The sequence below is a fragment of the Rattus norvegicus genome, chromosome 11 (genome assembly GCF_036323735.1).
Source record: "Rattus norvegicus strain BN/NHsdMcwi chromosome 11, GRCr8, whole genome shotgun sequence".
Lineage (NCBI taxonomy): Eukaryota > Metazoa > Chordata > Mammalia > Rodentia > Muridae > Rattus > Rattus norvegicus.
This window is the reverse complement of record NC_086029.1, coordinates 69,495,859-69,518,375: the sequence shown is the minus strand read 5'-3', so window position 1 is coordinate 69,518,375 and position 22,517 is coordinate 69,495,859. Positions and strand designations below refer to the sequence as shown.

The following is a 22,517-nucleotide window of genomic DNA, read 5'->3' as shown; positions in this document are numbered from 1 at the left end:
TTTTTGTTTCACAGAGATGACTGTTAACCAGAGGTGACATATATGAATCTCCTTCAATTACAACTCACTAAAAATCATAATGGAGCTGGCTTCCTTTCTTATTCTACTTTGAAAACATGGCAGTTCTGATTCGAGTGTGCTGGGAATAAAGTGATTAGTGGCTGTTACCTACCCCAAACTCAGTATTGCTGTTTGAGCGATGCATGGGGAGCTGTCTGTCATCGCAAGCTAGATTGGGAGAGCATGCCGTCTCTGCCTCAGTCTTCTCAGAGGCCCTGGTATTTAGAATGGGCTCACTCATTACCCATAATGCTCTTTCATGTTTCCTTCTCCCTCCTCTGAGATGTTTTCCTAGTTCTCCATACTCCTTTCTCTGCCTTGGCTCTTCCTTCTACAGCCTTTACTGTCCTTGGTGGGTACAATATTGACTCTGTTCTGCTAAAGTCTGATAAGCAGACTAGTGGGAAATCCCATACTAAGTGCTTTTAGCCACATTTCACAGAAAGCTCAACAAAGCAGGAGGTGGCTGCTCAGGCCTGGCTGGAGGAAGGCCTCTTCGTTGATATCTAGCATAAAGGCTATCTCTTCAACAAGGAGCTCTTCTGAGAAGAGATCCTCGAGCAGGCACGTGAGGAGGTAATTCTGTGAGAACTGTAAAAACTGAGATCCCTTCAGAGGAAGGTTCAAGAAGGGAGTGTGTGCTGAGAAAATTCCCTGTAGGTATTGGGGCAGCCCTGGCAGAAGGTTAGCCTGTGGAAAAGGTGTCTCCGTGCTTTGGGAGCCTTTACCCATCTCAGCAGAGCTGAGGTGCTGCCTACTCGAAATAAGGTTAGACCACACGAAAATTCATGCAGCCTAGTTCACCCAAGTGAGAGCTTTGTGGAAATGCAGAAGAGAAAGGAAGCTTCAAGCTTTGCCTTTGCCGTTTGTGATCACTGAAGAGAACAGAAAACCCGAGAGCAATCTGTGGGCGTATCTGTACACTGAGGCTCCATGTAATGAGTACTAGGTCCTGCAGTGTTGAAGTACTGGGTACTGAGTACTGAACTACTGGGTACTGAGTACTGAAGTACTGGGTACTGAGTACTGAACTACTGGGTACTGAGTACTGAACTGCAAGCAGAAACGCAAGGCCATAGCAAGCTGAGAAGGAATCCCCCTTTGTGCCTTTGTTAGAGACCCCACACTTATAGACAAGAAACACACACACACACACACACACACATATGCACGCACGCCCGCACGCATACACGCATGCACTCACAAATGTTCTGTGTTTACAGAGGTCAAAAACATGAAATTAACAGAGGGAACTAGGGCAAGAATCATAAAATGGCTGGCTCTTATTTCTAAGAATCTTCCTTTTCAAAGGAAATAAGTTGGTTGGCTAGCTCCTTAAGGCTGAGTGTTTCGAAACGTGGGTGTCGAGATGATAATGGTAGGCTCTAAGGGTGCTTCCTAGATGTCTGATTGTATGGATGGTCAGTTGGTGTTCCTTCCCCCAAATTCAGAGGATGAGTCTTAACCTCCAGTATGATTTTATGAGGGGGCGATTAGGCGATGAGGCTGGTCTGCCATGATGAATTAGTGTCATGAAAACTAACCATCTCTCCTGGCCACAGCAGGAATAACCAGAAGAGAGCCATTCGCAATCCGGAAGCAGCTCAGACACAGACACTTGATAACAACCCTGACCTTGATCTTTCCAACCTCTGAAGCCATAAGAAATAAGCAAGTGTTGTTGAAGTCATTCTGGGTGTGCCGTTGGGATGATTGGAGCTGGAACACCATGAGGATGCCTCTGGAAGGTGAAAGCTGTCTGCGAGATGTACCTGGAAATGTCATGTTCAAGAAGTATAAATTCCACAGTCTCTAGGGGGCTTGGCTCATTGGTGACACAGTGCTTGGTTAACTTGTGTGAGACCCTGGGTTCAGTCCTTAGCACCGTGGTGAAAGTCCAACAAGTTGGGACTTTGAGAGCCCTTTTGATGTTGCGCCCTTTTGGAGGCAGAATTTTATCTTCAACATTTTATTTTATTTTATTTTTATTCAACATTGGGAATCAAACCCTGGGCTTCATGAAGGCAAGAACTCTAGGTAGTTTCTATCCCAACTCCCTGCATTGATCTTCCATTTTGCTCCTTTTCTTACTTGTCCTTTCCTTTCCAACTGATCTAACTGTATCTGCATTATTGGCCTTTGAGTTTCTTGTTGGAAAGATCTTACATAAATGATGGTGTTTTCTTTTATGCTTCTAAACATGAGGGTAGAAATGATTTTTGAAGATAGGAAGTAATTTCCTAATTTCTAGGGAAAGATCCAACATGAACAGCAACATTGTTGGGCTGAATGGTGTCGTTGTAACCATACCTGTCAAAAGCTTAGCACAGTTTCATGTGGATGCTGTCAACGAATCCAATCTTCCTTAAGCAATGGCTTCCTTAAAGATGTCAGAGCCAATGAGAACAAAGACCAAAACCTTACATTAACAGTAAGAGGCAGGCTGTAGAGAATGGCTAAAGAAGTGTTGAAACACGCATCTGAGGTTCTGGGATTGGTTTTGTCATAATGGCCCATTCAAACATTCCTGGCAAATCATGTAGCTATGTGGGTGCTTTTCTAGAAACATCTTCCCCTTTGGCATCCCAGGATATTTCATGCTGTTTGCAGTGCAGATGTTTCTCCTGGGCTTTTCCCTAGAGTTGCTACAGGAATCATTCTCTGCTTTGGTGCGGAGGGAACTCTGAGCTGAGACTATGATCTTCCAAAATGCCAGTAGGTCTTTTATGGTCCCTCTACCACAAGGGCTCTCATTTTCAGGTTCTCAACTCTGTTGCTATCTGGACTCCTGCCACACCTAAGATTGTCTTTCTATGAGCCTTGCCTGGTCCTGAATAACTTTTCCTCTTTCCTGACCCAGTTCCCCCAACAAATTCAGTGTTCAGCCTCACTCCATAGCCGAGGTTGGTCCAGAACTCACCATGTATCCCACACCATCTCTGAACTGCTGGCAATCTTTCTGTCTTGGCCTCTTAAGTCCTGGATTCTTAGCTGTGCGTTGCCACTTACGATTTTAGTTCTCTGTTCTTGTACTCAGCTGAAAGGAAATACGTTATTGATTGATCGATCGATTGATTATTAGCAATGCTAGGGATCAAACCCAGGATTTCACACATGCAAGGCAAAGCACCCTAGCACTGAGCTCTACTCACAGACTTGTCATCTGTACAACATTCTTCCTAACTCAGCTCAAAAAGTTTGTTCCACCCCCAACAAGGTTCTGCAGATTCTGCAAAGGAACACAATAGCCCTTTTCCTTGGATCCTGGCTCCAAAGATAATATGCCCATAAGGTAAATGGACAGAGAACAAATCCCAGTCAAGATAATAAACAAGAGCTTGGCAGCAAGGCCCTGTCTGTGTATGTGAATGCCAAGAACATTCAAAGAAATGAATAGATACCTGTGGGAAAGGCCAACAGAGACTTTCAGGGAAAATAAAACCGAAGAGTAAATGGATTCCTGAGAAAGATCTAGGAGAAAATGTGTCAGGTTAATGCCTGCAGCTGCTTCTTTGGCCCAACAAAGGCATTAAAGCAATCATGGCTTCGAGTCTTGGGGGAAAGATAGGAAAAAACAAAACAAAACAAAACAAAACAATAACAACAACAACCAAACTTTCCAATTGAATTAGTCAGTGCATTTGTCCCATTTTCCCCAATTAAGACATTTGTCAGGTGCCTTTAGAAGATCTCTAGTAGTTTTCCTTTCCACCTTTTTGTTCAGGTGGTGCTGGGATCTGAGATAAATAGAATAAGAAGGGAAACAGATGACTGGAATTAAAGTTGTCAACCCAAACCAGGAAGTCTCAGACAAGAGGTTGCAAACACTGCAGCCTTAGGGCTGTCTGGAAAAAGGCTGACTGTGTTCCAGAAGGTAAGTTTCAATTCTGCAGATGAACAGGCCACCAGAAAACCTGTCACCTGTCACCTAGCAGTAACCACTGATGGGTGAGGAACAAGCGGGTCCTCAGAGCTGATTACAACATTAATAGTCTCTCGTTGGTCAAGGAAGATAATCCTGCAGATCGCTGTGATGATTAGGAAATGTACGTACAGAAAACATTGAGAGTAATACCTGGGACATAGCACTGTGGGAAAACCGCCTTATTGTCCATCTATCATAAACAGGGACTTGTAACATTTGATTGGTATGCCATTTGTCAGGAGCCATGTTTGTTGTTCCAGAGTAAACGCTGTCTAAGGTAGGAATGACACAAGCTGAGAGAACATTGGTCTGGGTTTAATAACAAATCAGTGTTTTTGCTCGGATGAAGAAATAAACTTAATAACTAGTTCAAGATGGTGTTTGATGGCCTGATATTGATATATATAAAGCAAAGAATATGCACAAAGCAAGAAAACTTGAAAACATCATATTCATTTCCGATTAAAAACTAGCTTAAGAAGGATAGACTAGGGGTTGGGGATTTAGCCCAGTGGTAGAGCGCTTGCCTAGGAAGCGCAAGGCCCTGGGTTCAGTCCCCAGCTCCGAAAAAAAGAACCCCCCCCCAAAAAAAAGAAGGATAGACTAATCTCGGTAGAAATAGGAAGACTTATTTCATCAAAAATTATCTCCCAACTTTTGACTGGAAGCTCCATACCTACTCAAAAGAATGAGTCTCCCTAGTCCTCTGGTGGCCCCACTCCTTGCAAGGTATCAGCCTCTATGCGCTAGAGAGGTATTGGGCCTCGTGGTTCAGATGAGCAGTGATGGGTAGAGGATAAAGGTGAGGACAGTGGACGGTGGGGCTCCTGGTAGTCTGTGGACTGGGCAGAACAAAAGAAGAACTGACCAGAGAGGTCCTGTGTTCTGTCATGGTGAAGAGGAACAGTCCAGCGAGCACCTGTGTCCACAATTCTCCAGGAACAACAGGCAAGGAACTTGGCTGCCTCAGGAGTGGATATTCACACCCCTGCCAGCTCACCACGTCTATGAGTCTAGTAAAGGCTAGCTCAGGGACAGACGCTGTTCCCAGTTCCTCATGGTAATCTTGGAGCCAGACAGAAACCCCCCATCACTTTCATTAGTAATCTTTCCGAAGGACATGTTTCAGTTCTATGATTCTGTTTTGCTTGTTTTGCTTCAGGAGTCTTGCTTATCTGATTTCCAAGAGTTATCCCCTAAAAGTCCAGAGGCAAACCTCGAAGAAGATGCTACGTGAGGTAGGTTACAGCCTGGTGAGTAACGTCCCAAATGCGGCATGAGAAAACCTCATCTTTGCAGAAAAACTGAAATGCAATGTTAGGAAAAAGTCTTTTAGGAAAAAAAAGTGGGCATAAAATTATTCCTCTAGTATTTAAAAAACCCAAATTATTCATTTATTTTTGTATCTGAGATGTTTGACATTTGTGTGGATATTATTTTTGAAACAAGGAATGAATGCAGACAGTTGGGGGCCAATAATGAACAATTGGACTAAAAGCCATAACCGTGAGCTTAGGGGTACCCCAGGAATGGTGCTGTTATTGTGAAAAATAAGTGTTTTGAAAAATAACTTGAAATTCTTAAGATAGATCTACCATTTACAATTCCACGTGACTGCCGTGGTCGAAGTAGGATTGACTCGTTAGTCTCCATGGCTCCAGTCTCTGAAGGTATGGGTATTTAGTGTATGGAAAGCCTTTGGAAGATAATTCTCTACCAGTGTGCAGTGAGTCCCCAGTTAAAGTGCTATAATAGTGTAGGCTTTCTCAATTTCCTGTCTGGCATGAGAGCAGCTTCATTCCATAAACATCATCATTAGTAGAAGAGGGGAAAAAATAAATGGAGAAACTTGAGACTGTCCAGTGAGTGAGCTCTGCTGTAGGATGCGGACTGGATATCTACCCTGAGGATGAAGTAGCAGAAAGTTTGCCACGTCTGATTATAAAGTGGGCTCTTTTGTAGCCGTTTTCCTGAACCCCTGGAATAAAGAGGGTTGATTTGTGATGGAATCTCCAGTGCCTGCAGGCATATATTACAGTATGTTGTAAATCCAGAGGGTACAATTTAGATTTCACGGGGGCCTGGGGGGTAATTGAAATTCCATCTGTTTCTTCCCTGTGGGTTAGAATCCTAAGACACGCACTCAGGAGAAGATATAGGATTTGCAGTTTTTAATTTTTAGGTTTAAGTAGAAGCTCACCTAAATCTGTTCCTCCCTCCTTTTACATCCTACGTTCAGTTTAAAAAAGAAGAAAAAGAAGAAAGGAAAAAAACTCAGTTTTAAAAGCAGCCAGCCTTTATTTTCTTCACAGCTGCCCCTAGGCAGCCCCCCTTCCTTGCAGTGCATGCTGGGTAATGCCATGTATTCTTAGGTTTCCAATGGCTCCCATTACTGTCAATTAGTTACGGAATGCTACAGAGATTCATGCCTGACAGCTCGGGTAAAGGCAGGAGAAATGGGCTCAGTAGGGAGCGAGGGGCCTGATTCTTTTTTGTCCACAAGAAATACCTTTCTCAGCAAGGCTTTTAATGGCTTTCTCTTCTTTCTTTTCCTCTGCCTGGGCACTCCCCATGATCCTAACACACACCATATACACATACACTCATATATTCATATGTCAATGTGTTTGTGTGAATATCACAGAAGACTGTGAAAGCTCTTGGGGCAGAAGGCTCTGAAGTAGTTATACAACCCCTTAGAGCGAGCTTTACATTCCTACTTAGATCTTGCTCTGACCAGATTCCTAACTCGGGTCCCTTCAGGTGACTTGTTCCTAAGTGCTGTCCCAGCCTCTGTTTCACTTGATATCATTTTCTTTGGCATCTCTCTGACTTCTAAAGGAGAAGCACGTTCAGGCCACAGATCATGGGCAGAGCACTGGGCTTCAATTCCTGGAGTTTAGGCAGCGAATTCTGCCTGACCATCCCCACCACTCCCATGACCTTTAACTTCTTTTTCTCCCTCTTCTTTTTTCTCTTCTTTTGTGACATCTCCTTTCCCTCCTTGGAATCACAGAGGACATTGTTACTCAGGAGATTTTTCTTTGACTCCTGTATCATCTTTTCCTCCCTTCCTGACTTGCCTAATATTTATCCTAACACATTTTCTGTCACTTTAGCATTCACTCTCTCACCATGAGCTTGGAACACCTGACCTGGGTATTTGAATAGATTCCTCCCTCTCCTCAAATATATTTGAGCTTAAATGCGACCAACACGGAGAGTTCTTCCTGTGTGAATGGGAGCTGATGGTGCTAGGAGCCACAATTCCTGCTCTGTTGTCCCTCCCATGGCCCCATGTTCTCTCCAGAGCCCAACGTATTGTCTAAAGCTGTATTCCTCATCTATATATTCCAATCTCATTTATTATAGCGAGACTTCTTTAAGACAAATGATTGTCTTGTTCAACAAACAAACCACATCTAGGAATACCACCATCCGCAAGCAGGAGTTCAATAATGCGGCTTAAAAACAGATTGAAATGTGTTTTCAGAATTATGGAAAACCTGCATTAGACCAGAAGACTTTTCTTCTTCTGAGTCTGCTGCCATTGCTCTTTTATACGAGCCACCAGACCTTCCTCATGATTCAAAACAAAGAAAGGTTTAGGAAAGACCTGATAGGAAAATACCAGATGCTAATAAAACACAATGAGCACAATGCTTAAAGTCGTCTGTTCACCCAGATGGATACGAAAGCAAGGATGGGCTAAAAATAGCAGGAGATGACACACTGGAGAAGACACGGCCTGCAGCCATGTGTGCCTGGGTTATTCATAGTCTCAGCTCCTTCCTTCCTGGAACCTGGCCTAGTGAGGGACTCACCAAAGGCTGGCAGAGGGAGACAGTCCTATTCTGTCTCATCCAGCCATCTGTGGAAGGCAGAGTAGGGAGGCCCAAGAAAAGGGTATTGTGGTAGAAGAAATTAGGGCCAGGTTCTTGGGCCTTAGAGCCCAAGAGTTAGGCTGCAAGCTTTTATTTCCTGGGTATTGTAGTCAGGGAACTACTGAGAAGACCCTATTCAGAAGGGTTTGACAGAAAACTGTCGAGGCTTTACACTGTCAACACATTTGAGTTCTTACTAATGATACCATCTGAAGTAAGTAGCCAATGCTACCTCAAAAGCAAATCTGCTGTAGTTCTCTGTCCTTCAAACTCTAATATGCCAACAGCTGACATGGCAGCTCACTAAAAAGGCGATTCTGAGAAGGATCTTGAGGCTCCACATTTGGAAGACATTCTCCAGAGATACCCTTGTTGCCAGTCCACTGACTCTCAAGTCGTAAGATATCACTTTACCATCCTGTCACACATTAAAAAGTGATTTGTAATGATAAATTGTCTTTAACCCGAATTAAATAAGCAATAGTCATTATCATATCTGTAATTCTACAGATCAAAAAAAGAAGATGTATTTGTATCTACGGTCCATGCATTTTTTTAAGATAAGCTAATCTAGGAAGAGCTATGAAATAATAACACACAGCCTAGATGTACTAATGTGGTTTATCCAGTGGATTTTATGTATAGACGAGGCAGAAATTATTAAATGAGTTTTCCTCTCCAATGGATTTGTTTTCACATGAAAAACACCAATGGCACTGAGTGGTGAATGAGGTCGGTTGGAGAACAGTCTTGCTGTCTACCCAGCTCCTACTTTCTTGAAGGTGAGGTGTGATGTCACTAGTGAGGTAGGTACATGCCCTTTCTTAGTTGTATGGACTAAATAGTCATTCGTTCCTTGCAGCCTTTGTGCGGCATTTACATTGTAATGGCATTAAGGGGTAGAATGTGGAAGAGGTGACTGGGCCATATGAGCTCTTACTTTGTTGGTGGGATTAAGGCTGCTATGAGAGGATTGAGTTTGGCCTCCTCTCTTTGACTTCTGCTGCGTTATGACCTAACAAGAAGGCCTTCAATAGGGGGTAGCACCTTGATATTGGACTGTTTGCCTTCCAGAACTGTGAGCTGATACATTTCTGCTCATTACCAATTACCTCATTTGTAATACAGTGTTATAACAACACAGTTGGACTAAGATACGTAGGGAACTGTATCAGTTATTTCTCTATTGCTGTGATAAAACACCATGACCAAGACTTAAAAAATAAAGTGTTTAACTGTGCTTTTGGTACCAGAGGATTAGAGTCCAAAGTGATGGCAGAACAAAGGCATGGTGGCAGGAACAGTCGAGAGTTTACATCTTAAACTGCTAAGAGGAGGCCGAGAACACACTGGAAATAGCAGGAGTCTTTTGAAACCTCAAAGTCTGCCCCCAGTGACACACCTTCTCCAACAAGGTCACACTTCTTTTTTTTTTTCTTTTTTTCTTTTTTCCAGAGCTGGGGACCGAACCCAGGGCCTTGTGCTTGCTAGGCAAGCGCTCTACCACTGAGCTAAATCCCCAAACCCTAAGGTCACACTTCTTAATCCTTCCCAAACAGTTCTATCAACTGGGAAGCAAATGTCCAAACATATGAGCCTATGAGGCTAATTTCATTCAAGCCACCACAGGAACCTATACACAGTATTTGCTTGGGAAGTACAATAGACTATTCATTTACACTTGCGCAGAGTTAAACCTGTTTGTGGCGTGTGCTCTCATGAACATGCAGGTGTGAGATTCAATTTATGGAGGCAAGTGACATTTATAACTCCATGAAACCCCCCAAGGGCACAGGCAACATTTATGAACCATTGGCTCGGTGCCAATTGGGGTGGAGGGTGTCCAGATTCAAAATACAAAGAAACAACAAAAAAACCAAATATTTTAACACAAAATGATAATTTTGATAACCTGCATAATTTGAAAAACTATTAGATGTTTTTGGGCATTAAAGGGACTTTATGGAGAAATATTACTTTAGATTAAGAAAGTCCAAGACATTTCATCTAATAGATTTTGAATTAGAATTGGAAGGAAATTCAGGCTGAGAGGGTAATGGTTGTGCCAGGCAGGTAGAAGGACAGGAACAATTAATTGTGCGGATATAAAAAAAAACATTTAAGTGTTTGGGAATTTATGTGAATAACATGTTCACTAGAGCGATTTATTTGTTTGAAGCAAATAGGATAGAGGGACCACGAAGTTGGGGTTCAGTTAAGGAAGGCTTTGAACACTACGTGAGCTAACTGAGGCTTCATTTGGTAAATAGTGGATAATGCTTTGAGTAGAACAGTGCACCTTAAGAAAATTATCTGAATTGATTAATTGCAATAGTTTGTGTATAAGAGAGAGGACAGACTGGATCTGATGGAATCATAAAGTTCAGGGCTGATGTGGGGTGATACTGGCAGGGTGCAGAGCAGGCTTAAAATCAGTTAAAGAAAATGAGTGTTTGGGGAAAGAGACAAATTCAATTTGAGGTACTTTAATGACTAGTAAGACAGAAATGTGGGAAAACCCATTAGACTGTTGTGAGCAGGGCCCTGATGTAAGACCCTAGCGGATGCTACGGGCAATGAAAGTCATTTCCAAGGAAAATTAATGCAGAGGCTGATCTTGAGATTCAGACAAGAAATGTCCAAATGGAGAAATAGCAGTTCCAGGGAAATGGAATCACACAGAATAAAAATGGGGAAATACTGGAGTGAGGGCTGGGGAGGTGGGGGGAGGGGCAGGCGGTGACCACAGCACTAAAGGCTGCAGAGAGAGTGGGGAAGGCGAGGTCAAGGAGTAGCTCATTCAGGCCAAGAGTGTGGACAAGCCTGTGCAGAGGAGGGTTCCACACAACTAGATTTTAAGTGGCGAGCAGGTCGTAATCAACTTGGGAATCTGAGTTTTCTTTTCCTTTGGGAAGAAGAAAGTGGGAACTGGAATAAAAGTGGGTGGATGGAGGGCTTTTAGACTGACCATAATCTTGGGAAATTGCCAAAAGCTTGGTAAACAGCAGTTAAGACAAGCTTGAGTTTGCCAAATTAGCACAAACACGGACCTAAAATACAACAGCATAAGGTATGCCCTGGGAGTAGAAAACCAGCTCCGCAGAGCGGCTGGTAAAAATCTGTCAGTTGCCAAGGAAGATGTAGGTAGCCTAGCATGGCTGTCCAGTGAGTGAGTCTAAGCTCTGAAGCTGGGGAAATCCGGAAACCAGAGTCTCACAAGAGGAGGGGAGGATAGGAAATGGCGATCAAGAAAAATTGAGACTGCAAACCCCAAAGATTCTGATCTCAGTCACTGAGCACATCACACGGGGCTTCAGCTGGTTGCGGGTGGAAACGATTCAGGAAGGTCTGCCTCTGCCCTTGAAGACCTTCACTGAAGTCAGGAGACAGAGGTAGTAATTCTGACTCTGAGGGGAGAATACACATCATGCAGCAGAGGTGGGACATTAAACATTGACGACGTGACTGACATAGCTCCCCAAGGAGCTATCAGGAACCACCCCTCGCCCCTGCCTTTATGTCTTTTATATCCTTATATCTTCCTCAGTTATCGAAGGAAGGTCACACGGGCTGCACCCTGGACATGGAGACGTGGAACAGAGAGAAGTTGAACTGATTCTCTCACATTGTAAGACTTGAAAGTTAACGCTCATTACCCTGCCCAGAATGAGACAGGAAGGCGATACCTATCTACCTTCTGGGCCAGCGGTGGAACACTGTGCTGGGCGTGGCAAGCTGGGCTAGGAGGCAGAGACAAGATGCTCTGTGAGAGATGAAAGTTACAGCCCTCAAGGAGAAGGCACCCAACGAGATGCCAGCCCCACAGCTCATTGACTGCGAATGCAGGAAGAAGTCTGAGGAGTGCCTTCTGTGACTGACAGGGGGGTCTCTCATTCTGGACTGATCTCTCCCTTTCATCCTCATACTCAAGATGCCATGCCACCTCAGGCCACTCAACCCTGGGAGAAGGGCTGGCTCTGCCATTTTTTGGTGTGTGACTTGACCAAGTTGCTTGGGACAGAGGAACCTCATTTCCCTCATGCAACAGAGTGAGATGCTCATAGGGAGAGCGCCTGGAATAAGCAACTGCAGGGTATGATTTCAGTTTCGCTCGCCTTGTTTTTCATTTCTTGGTAACAAGAGGTTGAGATTTATCTCACTTTCAACCATGGCTTCACTATCAGGAATGGATCTGGTCACAACCCATTTGCCCCAGAGAATGATTTTTTTTTTTTGGACTAATATCACTTTAATCCATCAGAAGGGAAATTTGTAGTCTTAAATAGTTGAATCAGTCTCTCTCTCTCTCTCTCTCTCTCTCTCTCTCTCTCTCTCTCTCTCTCTTTCTCTCTCTCTCATACACACACACACACACAGCCCCATTCCAAGCTACCGAATCCAAATCTGCATACAGTTTTAAAAGCCTTTACCCTTGTTTAAGAATGTTTCACTCTTTTAGATGCAAGCACCCAATGGGAATCCATGTAATAATGTTGTTGGGAAAATAGGTAAATTATAAATCTGTTCGACTGAAGGCTCAGAGCCTATGGCTTGCTTCAATCACACGAACACATGGAAAAGGGATTTGTTCCTTTGAGTATTAATTATTTTAGGGAAGCCCACCTTCAAGCGTATTTATTTGTAGGCTAGAGATGCTCAGTGGTCAAGACCACTTGCTGCTCTTGCAGGGGACCAGATTCAGTTTGTAGCATCCACATGGTGGCTCATAACCATCCAAATTCTAGTTACAGGGGTTCTGGTGCCCTCTTCTGACCTCTACAGACACAGGCATGCAAGTAGTAGTACATATGCTTCCATACAGGCAAAACACCCATATACATAGAACCATAAAATATAAAATATATATATATGTATATATATATATCATAATGTTTAAGCGTGGGTTGGTTCTAATCTTTTATTTTTAACCTTGTTGATTGAAAATAATTCTATTATGATGTTTTTACTTTTCAAAGATTCAAGAACCTTCTTACAGAAGGACATGGTGATGTACATGTATACTATACTATACCTCATTCAAGAGGCTGAGGCAGGAGGATTGTGAGTTTGAGGATAGCCTTACCTACATATTGAGATTCTGTCACAAATAAACAAGGCCTTCAGCTTCTCTTGACTTTGTGGGGCATCTACGAAGGTGGGAGATGGAAGGATGTATTCTGGAGAAAGGGATGAGACAGGCTGGAAGGGAGGGGCAGAGAGAAGTGTCAAATAGTGTGGAGTGAGTGCCCCTGAAGCATGGGACCGATGAAAAACCAAGCAGTGCTGTCCGACAGGAACAACTTTTCAGATGTTTTTAAAATGTCGGTAACTATCTCACACTTACTTCTAGGTTTGCGTGCGTGCGTGCGTGCGTGCGTGAGTGTGTGTGTGGTTAAGCTGTGTGAGATGAGGAGGTGGGGTAGCTATATAGTTAGAGTTGAAAATAAAAAGCCCCCTGTATTGACCCCTGAAAGGCTGAGATAAAGAGACCACATGGGACACATTGTGAGCTGTGAGAGCTCAGAGCTGGCCTCCTTTCCCCACCATTGTACTCCGCTCCTCCTTCCCCTACCCCTCCCACTTCAAAATCTTCTCCCCCAGCCTCCACCCAGTTCCTCCTCCCCCTTTCCTTCTCACTGCCCGAAGGCCCTCTTTTCAAGCTCTCTCTCTGCTGAAGCCCGGTCAACTGAGCCCAAGGCTTCCATTCAGAGTCACTGGTTTGGTTAAAATCCCTTATTCACCCACTAGCCACCCCTGCCCCATCAGCTGAGCCTCAGTTCAGACCTCACAAAACAAAACAAAACCAGCCCATATAATTGATGGTGGCTGCTAGAGGGCCCCCCTTCTGCGTTCCCCCTAGGGGCTCCTACCCAGTCAGCTTCTATTCTCAAGTTTCCCTCTCTCCCAGCCCCCACCTCCTGCTGGATTTTCCTGGTTAACAAGTGTGCACTGTTATAATCATGCCCCTATCATATTTATCCCCTTTCAGAACTGATGTGTGCTTTTGTAGCAGGCGACCTGCACATCTTTTGGTGGTTCAGTCTGATGGGGATGGGGGTGGAGGTGGGGATGGGGTGAGGGGGTGGAAGTGGTGCTTGTAGGGGGTGGGGGCTGGGGGCAACTCATGTTTTTGAGATGGAGCAAGAGACAGTAGCAACGAGGAAGAAGAGAACAAAACCCCCCCAAAAAAGGGGAATAGGAGGCTAGAGAAAAACAGTGTAACTTGTTCGTGACCCAATGAGAAGGAAGCAGGGGAGATGGGGGCGGGGCTTGTGACCATGATGGGGGTGGTGGTGGTGCTGGGTGCTATAGAGCCTGACAGAGCCTTTATTTAAAGATTTTTTTTATAACTTTCCGGAGAGGGTGCAAGGTGACTTACTTTATTACCTCTCTGCTAAATGAACTTCATTTTCACAAGTTCAGGATGCCTGAGGGAAATGAGGTAGAGAACCAGAAAAGGCCAAAGTGAGAACCAAAGAATCACAGAGCAAAAGTATCACAGATTGAAAGAGGAAGGTGGAAAGTGTGTGTGTGTGTGTGTGTGTGTGTGTGTGTGTGTGTGTGTGTGTGATACAAAGCTTCAAGAATGCTCCCAGAATCTCCAAACCTTAGTGATCTGTAAACTTTTGAGATCTTTTTTTGTATTCATTTCCGTTGGGAAAGTGTTAAGGTCATGGGATAGAAAGATGTAAGGTCCAGAAGTGTCCAGCCAATCCCTGCAGAAACTCTGGAGTGCCAGTGGAGAACTCCAAGAAAGCACAGTTCATTAATTTTCACTCGACCTCCCAGAGAGCGGCATTTTCCTCCTGGTTGTGCTGGGGAGGAAGCAGAGTGGGTCTGTGATTTGCAAGAAGTCCAAGGTAGAACAAGAGATAGAAGCGCATCTGCTTGCCAGACCTGCAACCAACTCCCCAAACCCCAGCCTTTCTTCTTCCCCAGTCACGTTTCTAGGGAAGGATGTGAACTGAGGGAGGGACCTGAGACATCGAATTCCAGCCTCCTCCTTTGGAAGAGTGACTGTGAAAGAGGACTTAAAGACTGGAGAGCAATTTTCTGCCTTGCTTTTCTTCCTTTATAAGACAAAAGAGAGATCTCACAAAGGGCTAGAGAGACATTCCAATTCTCTGATGGTTCCTTGACTTTTCTAAGTAGTGTGCTGGAGCCATAAACCCTTGACCTTCCCAATTGCCCTGAGCATTTGTAAACATTAATTCAGCCCCTGGACAGTGGCGGGTGGTTTTTATTATTACCTTAGGCTCTCAGATGGAGAAACAGGTTTAGGGAATTATATCTCTAGATCAAAGTTTGTTGGCATGGTAGGACATTCCTAGGCAGCTAGCCACAACTTTCTGTAGGATCAATGTCATCCAACACCCTATTCCACATTTCCAAAGCTTATTCCCAAACTTTCCCTGTGTTCCCTCCTTAGGTAAACTTTCAATTGTGGCAGTTATACCTTTTATAATCTGCCCTGGCACATGAAATCAAATATTCTTACCGATTTTATTTCACAATAAACTTTCCAACTTGTATTCTTGTATTTTTCTATTATATAGTTTCAACTCACAAAATGTTTGGCTGACTTGTATTTGTAATCAGAAGCGGGGTACTGGTCCCAAACGCCTTTTCTTAGGAATACAGTGCAAACACTAGCAAATTAAAAAACACTTAAATTAAAAATTTCTCAATAGTGCTTCATAGTTTTGATAAACATTTTTTAGTCAAACAATTGTTTCAGTCAAACACTGTAACCCTGGGAGTGTCCAGATAAGGAAAGTGACTCACAGAGACAGATCAGGAAAGTGGAGCTACTGGATAAGAAGTCAAGACCCAGGTCTTCATGTCTCAAGGACAGAATGTCTTGTAGTTGGGTAGAGAAAGTCATTAGGCGATGAATTTTCTCTGTTCTCTATTTCCAGCAGTACCATTAACATTAGCAGCACAGAACCTCAGTACAATTCAATCACAAAGAAAATCTGTAGGTTTGACAGAGGGAGCATTTCCCAAGCCTTGTAAAGAAAACCTAGAATCTGTACTTAAAACCAGAACAATTTGTCACAGAAGCAAGTGAACTATAATGTGATCTTGACATGAGAACCTGAGACAGGAGGAACACTTTATAACATCATTTAATTAAGGCAAAATGTACATGATTTAGGGCTAGAGAATCACCCATTCTCTAAAAGGTCATGTATTCTGAAGAGGCTGGGTAAATAGTATATTTATTTGGCCAATGTGCTCAATATATTTTTCAAACCACTTCTGTCTCTACTAATTTTTTGGCAAGCTTCATCAGTGCTGAGAAAAGTTAAAATCTCTGACTTTGATTATGGATTTACCCATTTCTCCTTTTATTCCTGTCCACGTTTGCTTTGTGTACTCTGAAGTTCTGCTCTTAAAAATGGCTTACTCACCATTTTCTCTTCCTGACATTTTCCTTTACTGATAAAGTCTCATTATCTACTGAAATACCTTTATTTCTGTCTAGAATCTATACTGTATCACACTAAGACAACTGGTCTACCTCTTAATGGTCAATGCTTATATGACCTATTTTTTTATCCCCTTCATTTGTTGTTGTTATTGGTGGTTTTTCTTTAAGCACAGTCTAATGTAGCCCAGGCTGACATCAAACTTTCTATATAACCGAGTCTGGTCCTGAACTGATTCTCCTGCCTCCATTTCCTGTGCACTGAGATTACAGGTGTGTGCCACTATGCCTGACCTTACCCTGTTATTGTCAACCACTGGATCACTACATCTAAATCCCTGTTTCTATTCAGCATCTTGTGAAATTTATTTGTTTGAGTAAGAGATTGAAAGTATGGGTCTCTGAGTAAACTGGTAAGAGAATATTTCTAACCCAAAATGGCAAGGTCAGGAGCAGAGCTCAATAGAAGTGGCCAGGACCTTGATCTTGATGTTAAAAATCTCATCACTGTGGGGTTGGAGAGATGGTTTGATGGTTAACAGCCTTTGCTATTCTTCTAGAGGACATGAGTTCAGCACCCACCTTAGGTATCTCCCAGAACCCATCTTAGGCAGCTCACAAATGCTGGCAGTTCTATCTCTGGAGAACCCAATACCCTTTTCTGGACTTTTAGGGTTGTATGTATGTGTTGTACATAATTGGTACACACATACACACACACACACACAGAGACACAGAGAGACACACACAGAGAGAGAGAGAGAGAGAGAGAGAGAGAGAGAGAGAGAGAGATGAATCTTAATAAACTCTCATCTCCTGAGCTTTCCACTTTTCTCATAGAATGTTTCTGAGTCTTCTCAGTTTAATCAAATCTTTTCTTTCTTATCCAGAAGTCAACACTAGTCTTTGACCTTGTCACCTTCATTCATAACCTTTAATATTATTTTCCAGACATTCCTGTCTTTCATCTCTCCAATCTAAAGACAAAACCTGGGTCAATGAAATGGCTCAGCAGGTAAGGACATCTGCTGACAACTACTAAGCCAGCAAGCTGGACAGCAGGAATTTGATCCTTGGAACCCATGTAAGTGGAAGAAGAGAACCAATTACTGGATGTTGTCCTCTGACTGCCAGATTCCTGCTGTGGCATATGCATGCGCACACATATGCACAAAAAGGAAGTAAATATAGGCACTAAAAGAGGAAATCCAATCCCAGTACAGATAGCTGTGAGTCACCATGTGAATGCTGGGAATTGAACTCAGGACCTTGGGGAAGAGCAGTCAGTGTTGTTCACCACTGAGCCATCTGCAATATATATAAAATGAAATCTCTGTTTTTCTTTTTCCTGTGACTCTCCCCCACTGTGCCCTCTATTTCCTTCTTAACACCCTGGGTTGGAATCCTCTTCTCTGTATTTCTTGGAATAGCCCACATTCTCATGTTCCTTTTCCCTCCTTCAAATCCCTCTGTAAAACTTCTTTTTCTTGGCCTTCCAATTTTTCCCTTGCTCCTCAGCATCGTCAAAGGGAGGTGGCGACGGCTCACCATTCACTCAGTGCTTTGTTTATGTCTAAATCAGACAGTCAAAGCCTCAAGGCCGAGGTTTCGTTCTCCCAGGTCCACGCTTTGCAAAATGCCATCTGCGCTTACCACACTGTATAAATAATAAATAATCAGAGCAAAGAATCAGTAAACGGGTGCCAGATTGCTGATTAGCACAAGCACTCAACACATTCAGAGTTGCTGCTGCCGCTGCTGAGACAAAACTGGTTTCTCCAGGAAAAACAGAGCAGTGAAAAGGAGCCTTGGATGAGATTCTTGGTCACAGTTCAATTTGGATGAGGCGGAGGACAAACTGTGGATGGAAGGGCTCCCAAGGGCAGCTTTCCTTCCTGTCTTTTAAAGGAATTTTCATGAGGACCAAAAGCTCTCTCTGGTTATTTCTTCTGTACCTTGGCCCAGGGCCTGACAGGAAGGAGGCATATCACAGACATATCTCTTAATCTATGCCTCTAAACACAAGAATGAACTTTTAGCTCATCTCAGTGCCTAGCTTTGGAGGCAGACCCCTCCTCCCATCTTTTACTTTATTCTTGTTTTCTATTAATAGTGTTTTGCCTGTGTGTGTGTGTGTGTGTGTGTGTGTGTGTGTGTGTGTGTGTGTGTGTGTATACCTCTGCAAGTCAGAGAAAAATCTTAGAATTTCTTTGAAATAGAGTTAGAGATGGTTGTGAGCCACCATGTGGGTGCTGGGAGGCCACCCCTAGCCAGTGATATTAACCATTGAACGACCTCGCCACCTCCTAATTCTTGATTCTTGATTCACTTTGAGACATTTCTAATCACCTAAGGAACTATACTTTTATATTAAACCACATTAGGTATTAATAATTTAGTACTCAAACTAATAGTCAATTTTATGTGACTTTTTGGTTAACAAGGCAGATGGATAGCTCTAACATACAATGCATATTTTTATTGTGTGTGGTTTAACTGTTATTTGTTATAGGGCATGTGTCAGGAAGGAAGGTTAGAGACATGATAAGTAATCTACAGTGCTTACTGCATTCTGGGTACTTCCTCAAGATGCTGAGGCTTCTCTTCCTTTAAGGTCCCGAATCTATGAACTACTGAAGAGTGGGAAATTGGTTGAATGGCCACATATCTCTATTGTACAGATTCCACTCAGTTTGGTTGAACAAACCTGAAACTCCTCTGAATTTACAAGGTGAGACCCCAGTAGACTGTACTGTCCATCTCTTAAGCTTTAGGGCCACTGCAGTGGTGACTAATAAAGCCACCGAAGTGAGCTACCAGACAATAGTAGATTCTTTCTTTCCCACCATTACGCTTACTGCCTTGGTCCTATTGCCTGTGACTGAGACTATATCCCCTTTGGTTTTGGTGATTAATTCTGCCTCTTGAATTCTTCCACTCCAAGATCCAATCATTCACACTGAATTCATAAGGAATTAACACTTAGCTCAACTCACTGCCTTACTCTGGAATTATTTGGACCAGTTAGACGGCACATAAGAAGAGGTGTTTCATAAAAACACCCCTTAGGCATGTTTTTCTTATAGACTAGGTAACACGAATGTCCTCTGAATCCTCTTGGGGGACAAGCTAGGAAGGAACAGTATTACAAGATAAATCCATGTTCAGATTTCATGAAACCTTCATATACCTTCCTCTTAAGTATTCTAACCCAAATGTTTTAGTCTCAGACTCTTTTGCAGTTTCAAAAATTGCAGAGAACTCTAAAGAGATTTGATTTGGGTGATATCTACAACTACCTTATATGTTTTTAAAAATTTAAAGCTGAGATGTTCAATAAACAGTCCATTGATGAAATACCAAAATGTACTAAGCGTTTGAAAGGTTAATTACAATGTGAAATGGATAGTACATTGATTCTTCCTTCTGTTGAGATCCATTGGTTAATCTTGAACTTGGAAAGATCCTTTTATTGATTTGTATTTATTTGTAACATTATATTGTGGTCACTTGCAAAATACTAGTTCACCGAGTTATCCAGCTATCTGAATTGCCAACTTCTTTCATCATTAAAGACGAATATTATTCAAGGTTAAAAGTCCCATTTGCTAATATCAAAAATTATAATGATCTCAAAGCTTATGATGGTGGATATGTGTTTTCCAAATCCCATTTTCAGTCTGCTGGTCCAGAGGGACACAGGTTCAATTTCCAGGACCTACATTGAAGCCCAACTGTTGTCTTTTTCTCCAGTTCCAGGGGTTCTGACACCCTCTTCTGGCCTCTGAGAGTATCAGGCATGCACATGGGTAGACATACATGCAGGCAGAACACAAGAGAAAACAATAGCACTGATAAAGATGTGCTTCCGTTATCAAGGCCATGCCAGTCACTCTTTGCTGCTCAGGCATGTGCCTTGTTGTCAACATCACTCTCTGGATGCTGTACCTATCCAAGTCTGCCCAGCAATCTCCGTCTTCCTTCCCTGTCCCATCACCTTCAGTACACATTCTGCTATATTGTCGAAGTTTTCTGTCTGTAAAAATGGGTAAATTTGTGAGATCCTTTTTATATTCGTGTACCAACTCTCTGATGTTAGTCTCTGATCCAACAACAGCCTGAGTCTTGTGATGGTTTTAAAGTCAACCAAGAAAATTTTTGAGAATGAAAATGAACACACAATTATACAACAGAAGAAGCAGGACAGGAGGATGAAAATGTACACTCTCCCTATTTGCGACCTCATCCTCAGAATCCTGAAGGGATGTAGAAAAATCATTCTAACCCACGGAGGTTAGGGTTGTCTCCTTGTTAAATAGGCTCTCAATGCAGAAGAATACAGAGAAACAGCTGCCCGCCTACCACATCACATCTTCTTCTGTCCATAGATGAGGTTGCATTATAACTTTCTGAGATGGCCATTCTCCATTATCAGTTAATTGGATTTAGCGGCTGGAGAGATGGCTCAGAGGTTGGGAGCACTGGCTGCTCTTCTGGAGATCCTGAGTTCAATTCCCAGCAACCACATGGTGACTCACTACCATCTGTAATGGGATTTTCTGGTGTGTCTGAAGACTGTGATACTGTACTCACATACATTAAATAAATAAACAAATAAATCTTAAAAAAACAGTTAAATGGATTTAGAATAGATATATCTCTCGGGGGAGGGGAGTTCCTGAGACGTTTAACTGGGGAAGGAAGACATTCCTGAACTGTGGGTAGTACAATCCCATGGACTAGGGCTCTCACTGAGTAAAAGGGAAAAGGGAGAACTCCAGGTGAAACTAGGACTTAGCTCTGCTTGATTCTTGACTACAGATACAATGTGACCAGTTGCTTCCTGTTCCCACCACCATGCCTTGCTACTGGAAAGAACTTAATCCCGTAAAACCAGGAGCCCAAAACGAAATAAAACCAAACAGAAAAAAAAAACCCATATTTTTTTTCTTTTAGTTGCTTCAGTCAGGTACTTTGAAAAGTAACTAATGCAGTCACTAAAGTAAAATCCTATGACTAGAGTCAGGCTGGAGGAGACATTCAAACTCTACCATCCAATAGCAATGGATTTGAGCAATTTCTTAATTTCGTGGGGTTTCAGTTTCTTAGTAAGTTGGAATGCAGAGGGAATTCAGGCTCAGTCGATACTATACTGATTTTAAAACTAAAACTTTGGGCTGTGCATAGTAACACATCCCTTTGATCCCAGCATTAGGGAGGCAGAGGCAGGAGTTCTAGCCTGGTCTACATTGCTCCAGGACAATTAGGGCTGCACACAGAGAGACCTTGTCTCACAAAACCACCCGGCAGAGCTGTGAAGCTTGCATATCAGGAAGGAGCTGCTGTCCAGGGGCGAGTGAGTGAGTGGTTACAGGCTAACCGTCTAGAAAATGTGTTCAGTATTGATTTCTTCTAGGTCTCTATGGTTCCTGTCATTTTCCCGAGTATGGGGAAAGCACCATCTGGACGTATCTATGGGTGATGAACTGGCCCATGGCATCTGTTTTATAACTAGAAGAAACAAAGTAAGATCTTGAGAGCTGACCTGGAATGATACACCCTCTCTTCCACTGACTAGGACCTCGGGAATGTCCCTTCAAAGGAAACGCCCGTCGTTCTGTTGCCAAGGAAAGGCCTGGTTGACCAGGTAGACTTGCTATTCCCCTGTTGCAATCAGAGCTGCAATCAGACAGGCAACAGGACAATAAACTATACATTCCAGCCATGCCTCCGGGGACCAGCATGGAGCTGTTCTCTCACTAAGGTCCTATTTACTTTGGCTTAATAAGAATCTCTCATCTTAAAACATAATGTGAGTTTAATGTTGATGACAAGGGTTGGATGGCCAGTATGAAACCCAGTCGTCTAGTCCCTGAGAAGACACAGCTGCTGCAGCCTCAGCACAAGTTTCTTTTCTCAGTGTGAGAGGTGCAACCCTGTCATGGAGGGAACAGCTCCAGAGGGGCCTGTTTGGTCTCAGGGACTCATTCCAACTCTGACACCTCCGACTAGGCTGCCCCTTTATATGAGGCAGAATAAAACAACTCTCACAGAGGCCGGGGCTCAGGATGACATCAACATTTTTTTTCCATCTGGAAGGAATTGAAATCACCAGTTAATTTCTTTGGTAGTCTCCTGGGGAGGAAAGGTTGCGAGTGAAATATCAGAGCTTGGAACTCAATTTAGGAAAAATAGCACTTTCCCCTCCATGCGTGCT

General features: G+C 43.1%; 2 long non-coding RNA genes across 2 annotated transcripts; one reads left to right on the top strand and one right to left on the bottom strand.

Moving 5' to 3' along the window:
- Window positions 1-1,684: 1,684 nt before the first annotated feature.
- Window positions 1,685-2,672, bottom strand: LOC134481000 (uncharacterized). The gene is made up of 2 exons (XR_010056141.1): window positions 2,371-2,672; window positions 1,685-1,832 (listed from the first exon to the last, which is right to left on the bottom strand). It is a non-coding gene; the product is annotated as an uncharacterized LOC134481000 (long non-coding RNA).
- Window positions 2,498-21,629, top strand: LOC103693572 (uncharacterized). The gene is made up of 3 exons (XR_010056140.1): window positions 2,498-2,775; window positions 5,148-11,962; window positions 17,252-21,629. It is a non-coding gene; the product is annotated as an uncharacterized LOC103693572 (long non-coding RNA).
- Window positions 21,630-22,517: the final 888 nt, after the last annotated feature.